This window comes from Crotalus tigris, unplaced genomic scaffold, assembly GCF_016545835.1.
Source record: "Crotalus tigris isolate CLP2741 ecotype Arizona unplaced genomic scaffold, ASM1654583v1 scf7180000017833.3397121, whole genome shotgun sequence".
NCBI classification, from domain to species: Eukaryota; Metazoa; Chordata; class Lepidosauria; order Squamata; family Viperidae; genus Crotalus; species Crotalus tigris.
Window position 1 is genome coordinate 1668212 of NW_024096661.1, and position 18234 is coordinate 1686445.

The following is an 18234-nucleotide window of genomic DNA, read 5'->3' on the forward strand; positions in this document are numbered from 1 at the left end:
TCTTCAAACATGCTGAACTTAGTCTAGTATTCTCTTTCATTTTCTGCAAGTTTAGAAAATTAACAAAGTTAGCAGCAATCATTTATTCTGATCAGTTGTGCTCTAACATTCTTATCTCTGAATCCCTTTGTAATTGGATATTTTAGCTACTTTCAAGTCCATTTAGTATGAAAGTGTGCATGCTTCTGCCAGATGCAAAACCAACAGCAGTGGGGGGGGGGGAATTAAGGACTATTACATTTCTTTGGATCCATAAAATTGTAACTTTTTAAATAGCTTCAAGCTGCCAACATACTATAAGGACCAAGCCGTGAAGATTTATATTAGAATCAACTCAAAAGTTTTTCAGCTGAATGATGATACATCTTCAGGTATAGCAGAAATTAGCTCCAAGCATGCAAGGTTCAGACAACTGGATGACAACAATTGTCTAATTTGCTGAATGGATTCATATATCACATTAAGTGGTGATATGATTTGAATAATTTGGGCTCAGCCCGTCTTATAAACCAGATCATTATGGTTTCCTCAGTACACCACAGGTAAACAAACTGCAGCTTATAACAATCAATCAGCCAAGTCTTTGGGCTGAATTTGCCTTTGCTCATTTGACATGCAATAACACCACTATACATTTTATCAGAATATTTAAGAATTTACCAGTGTAGAACCTCAAGCTTCATAACTGCAGGGATTCACAGGTAAAAAGCCTTCCAAATCTGCAGACCACAAATCTAAAATTCTGTAGGAGTTAAAAGTAACTCCTCTTAACTTTGTTTGAGTGCTTCAAAGGCTCCCAAAACCTAATAAACTGGATGTTCATTTATTTCTGGCCACTCAACTCTAGTAGATTCTGGGTGGTACATAGAACTAGAGAAAACATAAAAACAGCTACAAACATTAAATCAGACAGCCCCCCCTCCCAAAAAATAATCTAATAGACAATAAACTAAAACGGGCTACTGAACAAATAACAAACATCAACCTCAGACTTGGCATCAAAGTCAGGTTTTCAAAGCTTTTCAAAACCCCAGAAAAGAGAGTGCCATTCTTATCTCTTGAGGATGCTGGGGGGGGGGGGGACAACAAGAAGACATACTCCCTTGATCCCACAAGACAGCACATCCACATTCATTCTCTTTTTTCAAGAAAAGGAGATGAGTGAGTTTGAGGTCCGGCTGAGCCAATCCAGAGAACAGATATTGCTTACTGCAGGAAGCCTGATGAAATTTGTAGGAGAAATCGAAACCTCTGGGAAGCCAGGACTGTGCAAATCATTTACTGATTTACTTTGCATAGCTAACCATCGGAACATCCTCAAAGCAGCCATGCCAAGACTTTGAGCAATTGCAGACACCATGCTGTTTGGAGGAACAAAACCACTGTGTGCTTCACATGGAAGATTTTCCCCTTATGCTCACTCCATAATGCAATATTATTTTATTACCGAAATTCAATTAGCTTCCAGCTAGCACTAAGGATCTGAACCGGCACTCCTGTTCCTCTTGCCTATCTTATCAATAGATAGATATAAATCTTAGAAATGGGGAAAGGGAAAAAGGCTATCTCACATGCAGCAAGGTTAACAAGTGAATGAACTACATTCATGAGTGAACTGTGAATAAAATGTTGGCTGCAAGCAACAGGATCTCCAGCAGAAAGATTCTTGAGCTATGCTTCCTGTTGAGTTATTTGGGGAGAATTAATACAGTAGTTGCAACTGGGCCTACAAAAAATGTTTAAGATTATCTTTAAAAGAATCACTTTTCTCATACTAGATAACTATTCAACTATTTTAGTCTCTCCAAATGCAAATAAAAGAGAATGAGAGAGGAAGTAGAGCATGACGTGCAGTCTCCATGACAAAATGAAAATAAATGTGTTGCTTTCCCAATATATTCATAATTGCCCATGGCGGTTTGGACATTGTTCTTCTTGATTCACGTATTATGACTACATTGCTCTCTTTCTTGTCATTGAACAAGTGCCAGTAAGTGACTAGGTTTCCAGTGCTGCTGGGACAGCATTGTTATTTTGATATCTTACTGTTTGAGAGTACAAGATATAAAGTGTGAAACATAAGACCCCCAAATTACAAATGGTATCCCTCCCTCCCAATTTGAAGGTCTGTTGACTAAACCCAGTTAAAGATTATCATAAAAAAGAAAAGTAGAGGCCACAGATTTGTCCATCAGCATTTTGTAAGCTGAGTACAAATTGAACCAAGACAATATGACTTGGGAGCTTCATATAGAACTTTAGAAACAGCAAATGTTTACCCAGAATTGAATCCAAATCATTGTCTGCAATTTTCCATTATTTAACATGGGAAGAATATATATGTCAGATAAGATCTGTTGACTCATTAATCGTTTCTGATCAGATCAAGTTCGCTAAATATCATTAATTTGGTTGTTTTCATTGTCTTGTTCAGTTCAACATTTTAAATATGAGGTTTTCTTAATTATGGATTGAGGGTTTTTTTATTTGGTTTTTTTTTTTTTTGGCTGAAATTGTTTTTGTGGTGTGTAACATTGTTATAAGGCTGTTGGACAGCCTTATAAATATCTGGAATAAAAATGAGCGAGTGAGTGAGTGAGTGAGTGAGTGACTGACTGACTGACTGACTGACTGACTGAAGAATGAATGAATGAATAAATGAATGAATGAACGAATGAAAAGAAGCTGATTTTGCAGGCTGTCGAAGTGGTACCAATGAACTATCCTTCAGATTTGTGAAGATGTTAACAATTACTCAATTACTTATGATTTTGGTGTGAAAATTATGAACCATATCCATGTATGATAAAACCCTTCAAAGATTACAAAGGGTACAAGGCTACAATCTTCAAAGGCTACAGAATTAGAAGACTGATTAGCAGTAATTTTCTGAGCCCCCTTTGGAGAATAAGAAAGATTTACATACAGACATGCTAAGATTATTAGCTTCCTGAAGTTTCCAATGAATACTAATCTTCTAACACATGAATACTTTGTTCTTAGGGATTTTGTTGCATTTGAAAAATGGTGCCAACAGACACTCAACATTAATTTATTTAAGAAATCAGCAATATACAATTGGCAATATCTATGCATATTTATTTATTACTTGCTTTATAACCTTTATAAGCTCAATTGCGGGCTCAACTCTAAACAACATACAATACATTAAAACATAAAGTAGAAGAACAATACAGTAATCTAGACTTTTTAAACTGCGAGAAGGTCCCAGAGTAATTAATGTATTAATTACTTAATATTATGAATTAATTATTTAGTAAGCATTAATTAATATGATACCCAGTATTTTTAGAAGACTAAAATATGAAATTCTGGCAATCTCACATAATATACTCCAAAAAAATGGGATTCTTTTAAAGTATAGGGATAAAAATATATCCCTGATTTATTAATTCAATAAATAAAAGTTTCCAATCACTCTTATTCATAGGGATAGGATATTCCTAATTCTTATTAAAAAGAATAGCATATTAAAATTCTTTTAACAATATGCATATGTGGCATTACTATTGTTATTTGTTGTTGTTTATTTAATATCTCAGTTTGGTATAGTGATTAAAGCTATGCCAGGAGATTGTGAATACTAGTCCTTTCAGCCAGTCATGTTCTCTCAGCCCTAGGAAGGCAGCAATGGCAAACCACTTCTGAAAAATCTTTGCCAAGAAAACTGCAGGGATTTATCCAGGTAGTCTCCAACAATTGGACATGACTGAACAGAAGAAAAGATTAATGTTTCACATTGCCTTCTAAATCTCAAGGTGACATACATAGAATGTTCTCCTTTCCTCTCCACCGCAAGAGCCTAGTAAGTTAAGTAAGTAGCATGAAATCACCCAATGAATCTATATGGGTAAATATGGATTTCAACTTGGGTCTCCTAATGCAAATATCCAACACCTTAACTGGGATTTCTTAAGCAAAACTATATTGTCATGTTTCCGACTGATGAACCCAATGAAGAAAGCATAGCCGAGATAGTCCAACCTCTAATGCAAAACTTTATTGAGTACATCACTTCGGCATGGATGAAAGGCAAGCTAGCTCTAACTTATTTGGCACCAAACTCAGCATATTCAAAGTATAGAAACTCCCCTTTCCCTAATATTGCAGATTACATTGTCCAATTAAGCTCCAGACAGTTATTATGAGAGAAAGTCTTCAGTTCTTTGTAAACAGAACTTGAGCGACCTTGGTTCTCAGGGCCTGGCTTCAGCACCTGCAATCCACATTCATTCCCCCCCCCCTCCAGTCTGTAGGCCAGCTAAGAAGCAATAATGGCCAAAACAGCACAAGCATTCTTCTCAGCTTGACATACTGTATACATTGTGTAGTGTAATGTTCCTAAATTAAGGGGAAAGTGTAGATTAGAACTAAAATATATACCTGAGCAATAATAATTAAAAGTTAGAAAATAGGCATATTTTGGGACTGACTTTTACTTGTATTTTTGCAAAACACCAGCAGAATATTAGTAGCTGATAAAATTACCTCTGGGTTTCAGAGCATTGATTTCTCTGCTCAAGCATTAAATTTTCTTTTTAACGTATATTTTCTGTAGAGCAGAAAACAAACTGTAAATTGATTTTCAAAAGCCCATCCTGGCTCTTGCAACTGGATTGCTCTTTTTGATTTTTACCTCATGAATGAATCCTCAGGATGAGAAGGATGCCTTAGTAGGGAACCCTCCATCTATTCAAAATACAAATACACGGGGGGGGGGGTTGATTCAAGGGGTGCCAGAAACTTATAATCAAAAATGTGGAAAATCTAAGAGATATCCTAACTCCTCTATACTACAAAATAACAGAATAATAAATTGAAAGGGGCTTTGGAGGTCTTCTAGTCTACCCCCCCTGCTGAAGCAGGAAACCCTATACCACTTCAGACAAATGGTTGTCCAATCTCTTCTTAAAAACCTCCAGTGATGAGCAACCACAACTTCTGGAGGCAAGTCATTCCACTGATTAATTGTTCTGTCAGAAAATTTCTCCTTAGTTCTCCATTTGATTATCCATCCATTGCTTCTTGTCCTGCCCTCAGGTGCTTTGGAGAATAGGCTGACTCCCTCTTCTTTGTGGAAGCCCTTAGATATTGGAAGGCTGCTATCATGTCACTCCTAGTCCATCTTTTCATTAAACTAGACACACCCAATTCCTGCAACAGTTCTTCACTTACAGTTGATGGTCCTAGAATCACTACTTTTTGAGTTGGAAATTTAAAAAGTTGCCTTTTTATAGTCTTCCAAATAAGGCTGAACTTGATGCCCATCACCCATGGCCATATTAATTAGGATCTATAGGAACTGGCATTCGAATAGCTTGACTCCCTCTTCTTTGTGGCAGCCCCTAAGGTATTGGAACACTGCTATCATGTCCCCCCTTGTCCTTCTCTTCGTTAAAACAGACATTCCCAATTCCAGCAACCGTTCCTTATATGTTTTAGCCTCCAGTCCCTTATTCATCTTTGTTGCTCTTCTCTGTACTCTTTCTAGAGTCTCAGCATCTTTTTTACATCGTGGTGACCAAAACTGGATGCAGTATTCCAAGTGTGGCCTTACCAAGGCATTGTAAAGTGGTATTAATACTTCACGTGATCTTGATTCTATCCCTCTGTTAATGCAGCCTAGCACTGTGTTGGCTTTTTTGGCAGCTGCAGCACACTGCTGGCTCATATTTAGGTGATTGTCCACTAGGACTCCAATATCCCTCTCGCAGTTACTACTATTGAACAAGGTACCCTCTATACTATACCTATACATTTGGTTTTTCTTGCCTAAATGTAGACCCTTACTTTTTTCACCATTGATTTTCATTTTGTTAGATAGCACCCAGTGTTCAAATCTGTCCAGGTCCTCCTGTATCTTAAGCCTGTCTTCCGGAGTGTTGGCTATTCCTGCCAGCTTGGTGTCATCCACAAATTTGATAAGTTCCCCATCTATCCCCTCGTCCAAATCATTGATGAAAATGTTGAAGAGCACTGGGCCCAGAACAGAGCCCTGAGGCACCCCACTACACACTTCAGCCCCATCAATTCTCTCCTCATTGGGCATTCACAATTGCAGTATTAATTACAGTACTGCTAGCCTCTTTTCAGGTCATATGGAGTTACTTCAATGCTTTTATCATGTAAATATCAACAGGAAAAGAAAGAGGAAAAATGGGGAGGGATAGCTCTTCTTCCTGCCTCACTAGCCTTCTGAAATGTTGATGGAGTAGATCAGTGTTTCCCAAACTTGACAATTTTAAGGCATTGCTGGCTGTGGAATTCTGGGAGTTGAAGTCCTCATGCCTTAAAATTGTCAAGTTTGGGAAACACTGGAGTAGATGGAAATGTATTCCAAAATTTTTGAAGATCACCAGAAACAGAAAAACTGGCATATAAGTATTTTTTACACAACCCTTTCTTGAGTAAGAATTAAAAAAAAAAAGATTAGAATATACTGCATCGTTTCGTTGAAGTCCCATTCTGATAGATAAAATAATGCTCAAATAACATTTGGAAAACATAATGTACCGCTTGTCTTGTTACTGACTTCTTCCTATTGTTTAGCATTTTCAAAATGAGATTGAAGCAACCAATTACAGAATGGTAGTATTTAAATGCAATTTTATAATACATCAGTGAATAAGCATCCATACTTCACAACAGCTGACATAGTTGTCTAAAGCACAGCATAAAGAATTATGTATGGGTAATTAAAGAAACAGAAAGCTCTCCCTTGCTGCGAAGATGGGACATCTCTACTGTGTAGTCATTTTAAATGTATGCCAAATCAACACATTAACATTACAACATGCCTGACAATTCACCCACATTAAAATTAAAAGCAAAAGCAAAATTGCTGACAACTCAATGCATAATATGATTAACCCTGGGTGGGATATGTAGATGTTCCTCAGACCTAGTTTGCAGAAAGCTCCAAAGGTGTAAAGCCACAGTTTGGCAGAGAAGGATCAAGAGTTCCTGACACACAGAAACATGGAGGTTATTAGGTTCAGTGGCAAGTTCCATGCCCAGAAACATAGTCCTGGTTGGGGGAGCCATGGCCTTCCAGCTATTGCTGAATTATAAAGGCAACAGCCATAGCTCTGACCAGTTTTGATCAATGATCAAGCTCAGTAATATCTGGAGGGTTATCATTTTCCCACCTTTATCCTAATCTATTTTGTCCAAAACACAGGCAAAGAAAGGAACATCCAGAAAGGAGGTGGATGGTAGAATCCTATTTTCTGCAAAACATGTATCATCAGAAGCTCACATAATCCATTCCAGTGAGAGATACAGCCTGTAGACTGTAGACCAGTGGTTCTCAACCTTTTTAATGCCACAACCCCCAACCGGTTGTAAGTCGAGGACTACTCAACCAGTCATAAGTCGAGGACTACTCAACTGGTGCAGCACCGTTTGCAGAATGGGACTTTTGGCGGGCTCAGCAGGGCAGAGACAGCCTGGACAATTCCTATTGGCTTTTGAAAGCCAATAGAATTAGACTCTATTCAAGAGAGTCTATTCTATTGGCTTTCAAAAGCCAATAGAATAAAAGGGAGTAGCACAGCTAAGGAAAAGGGGGGGGGGGAATGGCAGACTGCGTTGTTTGGCGACCCCCGTGAAATGGTCGTTCGACCCCAAATGGGGTCCTGACCCACAGGTTGAGAACCACTGCTGTAGACTAACAGTAAATGACATGTGAGCCTAGTTATCGTGCACATCATTAGAGAATTTTACCCTGCCAATGGAGATATTAAGGAAGATAACTTGCTTCCCATTCATCCAAAAATTGAGGGTTTGATCTGGAAAAAAAATAATCTCAAGCATTTGCTTCTGCCTCCAATTTCTCCTCTTTCTTCCACTAGGTCAAAGAAAAAAAAAAGTTTCCTTGGAGAAGGCAAAAGAACTTGTAGAGATGGGTATATGTGTAAATGTGCAGAACATCTTTCTTACTATCTTGTAGCCCCAGCTCAAGGATCCCAACATATTGGGAGATGACAGGATAGGAAGAGAGCCACTGTCAACTCCATGGTCTCATTCATCATATTTTTCAAAGTAAGATTTCTTCTCCTGGGAAAAGGAAATTCAAATTTGAAGGTAACATGTGCAATTTGCTTGAATCCAGACATGGTACAATCTCATGCTGTAATATATAGAGATAAACCTACAAGAGAATACCATTTTTCCTCATGCCAACCATAGAAGGTACATTACCCAGAAAATTATATTAACAATGTGTGTGATACATGCTGCTATATAACTGTCAACCGAACAATTTTCCAGTGAGCCAGATTTGTACAATAAATGTCATTATCTGGAAAAGAAAGTCAGGCCAGCATGGGAGGAAATCAAGACATGAAGATCAGAAACATAATCACCAATTAAAATATAAGAAGAGAAAGTATCAATATGGTTAACTGAAGTAACTTAATATTCCAAACTGTATGCGGCTATGAAAGAAAGGAAAACTTCAAAGCTCATTAAAATGACAATGTAATTAAAGTAATGCTATCATTTTTCCAGGCTATCTCATATTATATTCTCATATAATTCAGGATTTCCTTTGGTCTCAGTTTTGAGTCGAACACTATTTCTTCATACACTCCTCTCCTAGTCCCTCTTGTTTTTATATTCCAAATTATGCATATATCCTGACAATTTTCACATTTGCCTATCCCTGCCCTGGATAACATGATGTGAGCATCTCTTTCCAATTGCCTAGGAAGACTTTCAGTTTGGATGCGCCTATATCAGTGGTGGCGAACCTATGGCACGAGTGCCAGAGGTGGCACTCGGAACCCTCTCTGTGGGCACGCATGCTGTCGCCCCAGCCCTGCCTCCCCCAGCAGCCCTCTCCTCACCAGCAACCCCCTGGAGGAGAGTCACCCCCAGGTGCAGCCCACGCAGAGCAGAGCAGCCAAGCATATGGCAGCTGGGCAGCAGATGATGCTGCGGGGCACGGGCAGAGGGCGTGGCCACCATGGCGCTGCAGGGCCACCTGGGCGATCTGCAGCAGGCCGCGGATGGCCCTGAGCGTGGGTGGCGTGAGAGCAGAACAGGGCAGGGGCAAGTAGGCAGAGCGGGACCGGGCCAGGGGCAGAGCAGTTTTGGGGCACTCGGTTTCTAAAAGGTTCACCATGACTGGCTTATATTGTCTTCAGGTTGGAGAAGGCAGTCCTTCAGATAAAGCAGGTGCCAAACCATGAAGGTTTTATAGGTCAACACCAAGACTTTAAATTTTTTACCTGGAAACAAATTATCAACCAGTGCAGGACCACAGGATTGGTATTATATGTTCTCCTGGCACCAATAACCAAAATGTAGTCTGTCACATTCTGAACAATTGCAAGTTTTTAAGGGCAGCCCCATGTAAAATCCATTGCAGCAGTTGACTTGAGTCATGGTCAGAGAGTGACTACAGTCAGATACTTCTACATCAGATAGGTTCACAACTGGCCAAGCAATAAACCTAGGTAAAGTCCCCTCTAGTCTTATATCTACCAGCTGTTCTAGCAAGAGCGATGAGTCTATAAGAACCCCCCCAAATTGCAAATTCCTCTTTCATGCCCAGCCAGAGACAACACTAGACTCAACAGAGAACTTCAATGTACAAGCAGTAATTGTTCTTATTTGGGTTCAGCTCAGTCTGTTCCCTCCCATCTAGTCCTTTATAGCCTCCAAGCTCTAAGGACATCCACAGCACTTCCCCTATGACTCAAGGTGATAATGTAAAGTTTGGTGGCATCAGTTTATTGGTGATCCTGCACTCCAAACATCAGATGAACTCACCTAGTGGCTTTAAGTAAATGTTTAAAAGCAAGGGAGAGAGAACCAGCCCCTGTGAAATTCCGTACATCAAAAGCCATAAAAATCACTTTTTCTCCCTCCTCTACCCCAACTGTTTGAAACTGTCCTTAAGGAAGGAGTAGAACAGAGTTTCCCATCTTCAACTCTTATACATAGTCTAGTAAGACCCAAGAGTCAATAGCATTGAAAACTGCTGGGAGATCCAAAATGGCAAAAGATGTACTATCTTCATGTAAGTCTCAAAACAGATCATCAAGGAGTGCCATCTCTGTCCCATGTCCAGACCTGAAATCAAACTGATGTGAGTCTAGATAACCCACTTCTGCTAAGTGCTACAAAACTGATCTAACACTTTTTTACACCTGCCTCTAGTTATTGTCATTTGTTACATCATTGGAAATTAGTGCAAACAGTATAAATTGATAGGATTGCAATATCATACTTCATATAGGGGTTCTTTGGAATAGACTCCCACCAAAACTATGCTTGGAATCTGAACACTTAATGTTCCTAAAATGTACTCAAGTACTTTATCATGGGTTTCTGTAAAATGGCTTTAAAAATAAATAAACAAATATTTACCATTTTTTAGAATCCATAGAGATTAATGCAGTGGTGGGATTCAAATATATGAACAACCGGTTCTCTGTGTGGATGCTGCTTCTGGAAGTCCATTCTGGGCCTGGGCAACAAAAAATTAGCTACTGGTTCTGCCAAACTGGTATGAACTGGCTGAATCCCACCACTGGATTAATGTCATATTATGTCGTGGACTTTTTGATTTAGAAACTATTTATTTCAGACGAGTTATAAGTGTAACCCGGTGATTCATGGAGAAATGGAACCATTAAAGTTATAAACCCAATCAGTAGATAGTAGAGCACAGCAAACAAGATGGTTAATTAGTAAATAGAAATAGAATTTTACTGCAGGGATGCTGACACCAGGTTATAGTTTAACTAGCTCTGGTTTTAAAATCATGCAATGAGAGGAATAAAAGAAAGAAAGCTAATTTGGGAGAGGGCAAAGAGAATGCTGAGAAACATACTTTGGGATGGGGTAAAAAAGGAAGAGAAAAGGCAAGAGAAAAAGAACCCAGGAAAAAGCAGAGAAGCCCTTCCCTACTGGCAGAGAGATTACTTGCGAGCAAGAGGAATAAAGGACATAAGGCTTGTACAAGGAATCCCAGAGCAATGACTAGCAGCAGAATCAATATAATGTGAAGAGTCGGAAGTCTGCCTGAGAAGATGAGAAGCACTTTGGAGTTCTAACTCAAGAGGAGAAAGATGCTAAGAAAGAGAGGAATAAAGCTAATTAAAGACTTACAGCCAGCAACCAGCTTCAGGAGATATTGGCAGAGACAATTAGAGTGAGCACATTTTGAAAGGTTGAGGACGAAAGTACTTGTTTACTCTGTTGTTAATTGAATAGTTTAATAGAAAGTTCCTATTGTCCCAATGTCTCAGGCTCAAGCAACCAGAACCACTCGTGAATTGTCTCAGGCTGTAACTTTATTTTTTTGTCACGTATGATATAAGAATCTCACCAAATTGCTTTTATTTCCTCTGGAATCAACCAGCTAAGACTTCAAGGATTTGGGTGGGGGGAGGTCATGCTTATGCCATTTTGGCTGCCCGACAACTCCAAGGTAGGCCCTTGCTTGACCCCTCCTTCCAGCCTAGCTGCCAATTCCCCAACACAGTTCATGTACTTGTATGTTTTTGCTAATGATATAAGCAAAAATGTAAGCAGGTTGCAAGTGTTGGGATGATCATTTTTTCATATTGGATGGCCCAAAAGGGACCTCAACTTTGAAGGAATCACTTCTATAGGATATACTTTTTTTGGACAAATTTTGGAAGGATGCAAGCATAATCCCAGGATATGCTCCAGGCTTATATCTGGGACCACATAATTGACTATAATATGTTATTATAGCAAAGGTTGTTTTATAGTATGTTTGCCCTGCACTTAGTTATAAGTGCATAATAAAAATACTATTCCCTGCTATGAGAAATATATAATGTGAAGTACAGAAACTTCAAGCTTACTGTCTTCTGTAATTGCCTTTCCTTTCTCCATCCTCTATATTTAAAAGTTAATCTTATTGCAGCCCACATTCCAAGGCCTGAAATATATTTTTCACTAAATAAAATTGCTATTTCTAAATTGCTTTTCTATAAAGATGGATTTTTTTTTGTACCAGTGCAATAATCTTTAAACAAGATCTATGGTACATATTCTAAAGGCACAGGCCTTTAGAATATTTACCCTGAAATCTTAAACAATGCCAGAAAATATTACAAATTTAAAATAATAAAATAAAATACCTTTCATATACATACATTTATATGTATTTATGTATATAATAGTTTATTTATGTCATTGCTTCTGACTTTTAATATCTATACCCTTTCTCATATCTATCTGCCTGTAATTTATATTTAAATGTTTATTTTGTATTTTCATTCTCCCAGAAGTCAATACTCTATAAATCAACAGAGCACAAATATTCTCTTCAGAAGGACTTTACACTGAGACACTATTATTACTCTGCCAGCCAAAGTTCTCGGTTTCATTTGTGGATTCCTGATCACATTTGCAGATTAGAAAAGAGCAGTTGCAATATATAATTCTTCAATGTTTTGAAACAATTATGAAAGGAAATAGATATAATAGCCAGCATGGTAAAAAGGTGTGCAGGACTGATGCTGGGGAGATCCAGGTTTAACTCCACCCTCAACCACGAAAGTTCATTAGCTGGTCATTTTCTCTCAGATCGAACTAACCATGGGATTGCTATGGAAAAAAGCACCAATAAGCTGGATTGAGCACATTGAGCCGAGGTGGCGCAGCAGTTAGAGTGCAGTACTGCAGGCCACTTTAGCTGACTGTGTTCAGCAGGTCAGCGGTTCAAATCTCACCGGCTCAAGGTTGACTCAGCCTTCCATCCTTCCGGGGTAGGTAAAATGAGGACCCAGATTGTTGGGGGCAATGTAAATATATATATACATTGCTTACTGGTGTACACCGCTTAGAGAGTGCTTGCACTTAAAGCGGTATATAAGTCTCATAAATAAATAAATAAATTGTATTTGACTTGGAAAGAAGAAACACATCCCAAGATCTGAACTGATATAAGTTATTTAAGTTGTTTAAGTTGTAACTTAAACAAGACACCCTTTTACCAGACTATTCTGTGCTCCTTGAAATTGGATTGATCTAGCCAAGGATTTGGCACAGGCTTCAGTGTAATAATCGGGTTATAGCCATGCCAGAATCCAACCCATCTCCTTGTCCTGCTCTCTGTTGCCTATGCAGCTCCTGTCCCTTCTCAGACAAGAGATGGTTTTGAATAACTGGATTTTTTTAAATTGGAGAGTTATCTTTAAATAGGCACGCATACCTTGCATCAAAGTGCTTGTGAAAGTGTGTGTGAAAAAATGCATGTGTAAAACACACAAGTGCATTGACTTAAGACAAAGCAACATAGGATGCACATGAGGCCTCTCAGCATTTTGCACAGCAAATGCCAGGGGTCAATGGACCTGTGACAAATCATTGTCATTCATCTGACCTTTGTATTTTTATTTTTCCCACTGGTAATGCTAAGGAGCAAAACAGCAAGCAAGATTGAAACCACTCACCACACTCCAGGCCTCTAGGTACCATACTCACCATACTCAAAATAATATAGCCTAGAAAATGCTCCACGTTCCTATTATTTTTTTCTATTGTTCTTGACATTTACATGTTCAGTATCTCTAGGATTCCTATTTTGGTCACTAGGTTAGCTAATTAAGCTGCTGCTGGTTTATTTCACTATTTTATAAAAGGAAGCAGTAATTCACTGCCTATTCATGTTCTTCAGACTAACATTACCGCCATTTGTATGACTGACTTCAACTAAAATGAAATAATTAAGAGAGAAACTGAGAGGCCAGGCAGCTGTTTTAAAGACCAGGGCTGTCTGCAGGAAGGGGGTTAAAAAAAAAGAAAAAGACAAGATGGCAGGCACAATTGTCAAAAGCCCCAGCCCTTTTTTATGTTTATGTGAAGTACACTGAAAGGGGACAGCGCTTCAATTGTGCAGCTGCACCCACTATCTTCTTCAGTTCAGCCCCCCCCCCCCCCTAGACTGCTACTTAATCTATTCCTCTGCTGTACTTATGTCCGATGGGTGAAAACAGAGTTTATTTTCTACCTTGTGTTAAATTTGGAAAAAGTTATTTTCGTATTTCCTTTCTGAGTGATCTGCTTCTATGATTCTGCTTTTAGATGTAATTGGCTTTTCCAGCGGTTCTTGGCTGTGTGACAAGCATTTCATTCTCAGAAGTACCTTTAGAAAGAGTTGCCTATTTCCAACTTGTTTATTCATCCATTATTAACAGAGCCTTGATGCTTAACATAGCTGTTGCAAATAGGCAAGTACGTCAAACACAGTATAGGAGAGAAAAACGCCATGTAAAAAACCCATAGGTAGCAAGGCTGAGAGTTCTCTCTCTAAAATATATTACTAATATATATGCAGGGAGAATCATAGCCTAGAAACTATTCCCCATTGCTCATTCCGTGTTGTTTGCTTTTGAAGGGTTTTTCAAGATAGATGTGAGTCCTTGCCTACGATTTGTAAAGATTGCTAATGTCATTATTTTTATTGCCACTAGTCAGGTGGTCTGAAATATACTTAGAAATGTTTGGTTGCCTTTTTGTCTTTATATTATAAGGCATCATGATTGGTCATTAGCAGGAACGGCCCCTTTTTAATGATTTTCTTTAATCAGACATTCATTTCTCATTTTGTTTGCTGGACAGCAAGTTTTATTGGCTGGAATCTGTCAGTTGTCTTTAGCTTCTTTTCTCCAATCTTCTCTGAAAATGAGCTCTAGCAATGCAAATCCCTGTTTGAAATATAGTTTGTAGTTATGGATTGTAGCTATTTAAAATGCTGTGTTTCTTACCACTATGCTTGCAGAGAAAAGAATTATTTCACCATTTGGCTTGCTACTCTGTTTTCCCAGACTGGGTTGAGCACCAACACAAATCAACCAGCTTGAAAAATCAATGGAATAAATTATTGGAGGGATAGATAACACTGAGTGCAGGTGGCCTCAAAGACACTCTTTTGTGATTCAGTCCTCATTCTATCTAAAAAAAAAAAACCCATTTTTTTCATACTGGTCACTAACTTTTGAATTCAATGTATTATCATCACCATCATCTCCTATTTATATGTGATCAAAGATCATACAAGCATTTGATGCAACAAAATGAATCCCTAGTCATACAATTGCCCATAATGTTGGGAAGGATAGGCAGATAGAAACAAAGCAGGAAATAAAATCTTTTAAAGAAAACGTGGAATATCATCAGAAGAGACAAAGCTCTCAACCACCAGCACATCACAGCTGAACAGAGTGAGGCTGCAATTGGTTAAAAAAAAAATGAAGATGCCATGCTAACGTTGCAGCTCTGCACCCTCTCTGTTCCAGAGGTACAAACTACAATTTATTGAGCTTACTGATACGACATGGCTGCCTGTGTTTCAAGTATCCTACCCTGATCATTCTCAAACTGAAAAGCTTCCTGAAGAAATTTCAAATTGTTCCCATTTGGGTTTTCAAGGATTCTATTTGTATCCTCCTAGATATCAGGAATCAGACTAAGCTTGCAGTGGAAGATTAGCAAACAGGAAAAGTCTGGTGTACACCTCTTTTGCCAGCAGCCTCAGACAAGGCTTAAAGTTCAACCCCTCCTGAGGCCTAAAAATAAAATAGATTATTAGTTAACAGAAATGGAATTAATCTGGTCAATTAAAAGTCTCCCTCAGATTGAGTGAAATGAAATAATATTAGATTGGAAGCAATAAAAAGCATGCTGGTATCCACTGCATCTGCCACAAAGTACTGAAATGCATAATTCCAGTTAAAAAATCTACATTCCCTCCCCCCAAAAACAGAATGTTATATAATACAATAAATAACAAAACAAGGAGCAAACCTGCAGATAGGTTTCAGATTCCAGCAAGTGTAAAAATACATAATGGAAGAGCCCAATGCAAATCCAAGAAGGCAACAATATATTGTAGACAAATACACCATTCAGAGATCATACATACACAGTTCAAGAAGCACTACCTTCACTGCTTCCTCATTAACAAAAAGTTGCAAATACAGAACCCAACAGCTATAATGAATATGCTCTAAATCAGGGGTGTCAAACTGCCGGCCCATGGGCCGGTTGCATTATACAGAGGCTGCGCCCACAGCTCCAACAATGCAAAAAAAGTCGTAATACGTTGCGACACGTCACGTGACGTGGTGAGTTTGACTCCCATGCTCTAAATGAAAAGGGGAACTTATTCCAGCTTGATCAAGCCGTAACAGCTGATTTGATTCATCTTGTTGAACGATCTGGTAGGGTAGTATGTAATTCTGCCCAAGCTTTTGAAACAGCAATTTCCATAAAGCTATTCTATGTCTGGTTGAAATTTTGACACGATTACCTCTTTTATTGATCCAGATTATTGGAGTAACCTATGGAAATATCTGATTGAACATTCTATTGAGGAAGTTATAGACATTTCCAGAATAATCTCAGATTTCAATAGGAATACAGAATCTGAAGCATGCTTATTGCCCTTCAATCTGTAATGCTAATCCTCTATTATTGGATAAACAATTTAATTGTACTACTCGCTGTAATTGTCCAGCCAAGTCTGCAGGTTTTTTCCCTGTATTACAAAATTTACTACACAGATGAAATTTTTGCAATCTAAAGAATTAAAGCTTGTTGAGGCTTTGCCATCTGCCTCAATTTTGGGAGGCATCTCATTCCCCCCCGTTTCTAACATCAACTAGTTTCCTAATACAGTGGTTAATGTATCTATTTGCTTTTTGCTTCCAAACTGAACAACAGACATTTCCCAAGACTGCCCTATGCAGATGTCACTGTCATTCTATCTTTAATACATGTACGACTAGAGAATAATCATTGTCTTGATCTAATACTTTCATGAGAAGTATCTGATTAATAATTCCCCCAAACCGAACTTTTTTTCCCAAACCAACCTAAAAACTTTAGTTGAATCGTTAATGGTCACAGGATATGACTAATTAAAATATTGAAGTATCTTGGGATTTTATGGAACAAGGGCATTATGAACCCCATTTGGTCAAAGCATTAATTTAGCAATTTTATGATTTCATTATTCCTTAGTTATTTGTCCATAGCTATAAAACTCTTCCAGGCAAAGGCCTCAAAACTATTACTTCAGGCTCCTTGACTCATACTCTCACTTTAGATTGCTTGAATCTGAACAATCAAGGTTTCTTAGTGCTATAATTGGTATTCCTATATGTGTTTTAATGGGACTCTTAGGCAAGACTCTGGAATAATTAAGAGCAGAAACAAGAGCAAGCAGTCAAGAATGTTCTTGACTGACATTCATTTATCTTCCAATTGGGCTGCTGAACTTTGTTTTAAATGTTGCCTTTCAATCTACCTAGCAGAAGTCCTTAAAGTAATAAATTATTTCAAGTGGCCTGTCCCTCAGTATTTTATATAGCCTTTGCTCGTCCCAGCCAAAAGTCATATCCAGCGGCTCCTAGAAATTGAGTTACAGCACAATCTGAACCAATAGCCCACTTCTTCAAGACATCGAATTAACTAATATTTAATTGGAGATTAAATTCAATATTTAATTGAAGGTACAACTGGAACACTGTACCTTCAAACAATGTTATACCAAAAATACCAGGGGGCCTTTACTACCATGTTGTAATGTCCTGTGCTTTGTCCATGTGACACAGAAGAGTTTGAATTGATTACACATGTTCTTCTGGATTGCACATTTTGATAATGTATCAAAAACTTATTTTTCCCCTTTGAGTGACAATCCCTAGCCATTCAGATGAGTTCTATGCTGATTTCCTTCTTGATGACAAGGCCTTTTTTGTAACATATATAGTTATGGAGTTTTGTTTCTTAGTTTCGAGACTCAATTAGGAGATTCACAATGAAAAATAACCTGAAAGCTATATTTCCTCGTGGGTGTTTCTTTGTTTGGTATCTTCATACTTGTTTGAAGAGAATCTTGCAGAATTCTCCCAGAAAACTAAGAAAGTAGTACTTAGTAAAATGAAAACTTTTCCCTACGTAATAATTTTAATTCCTTTGGAATGGTTTCAGGTGCATTTGCACCATCTTGTTTTTGAGAAGTTCCCATTTCTATTTTATTTGAGGATTTCTGCCCATTAGAACATGGTTCTTCAGGAACTTGATGGGATTTTGTCTGTGTGATGGGAGGAGGAGGGGGAGGGGAGGAGGGGGGAGGAAGAGGGGGGAGAGGAGGAGAGTGGAGAGAGAAGATACAGCCAACCATTAATTGCTAGAACTTTGACTTTTAGGAATCCAATT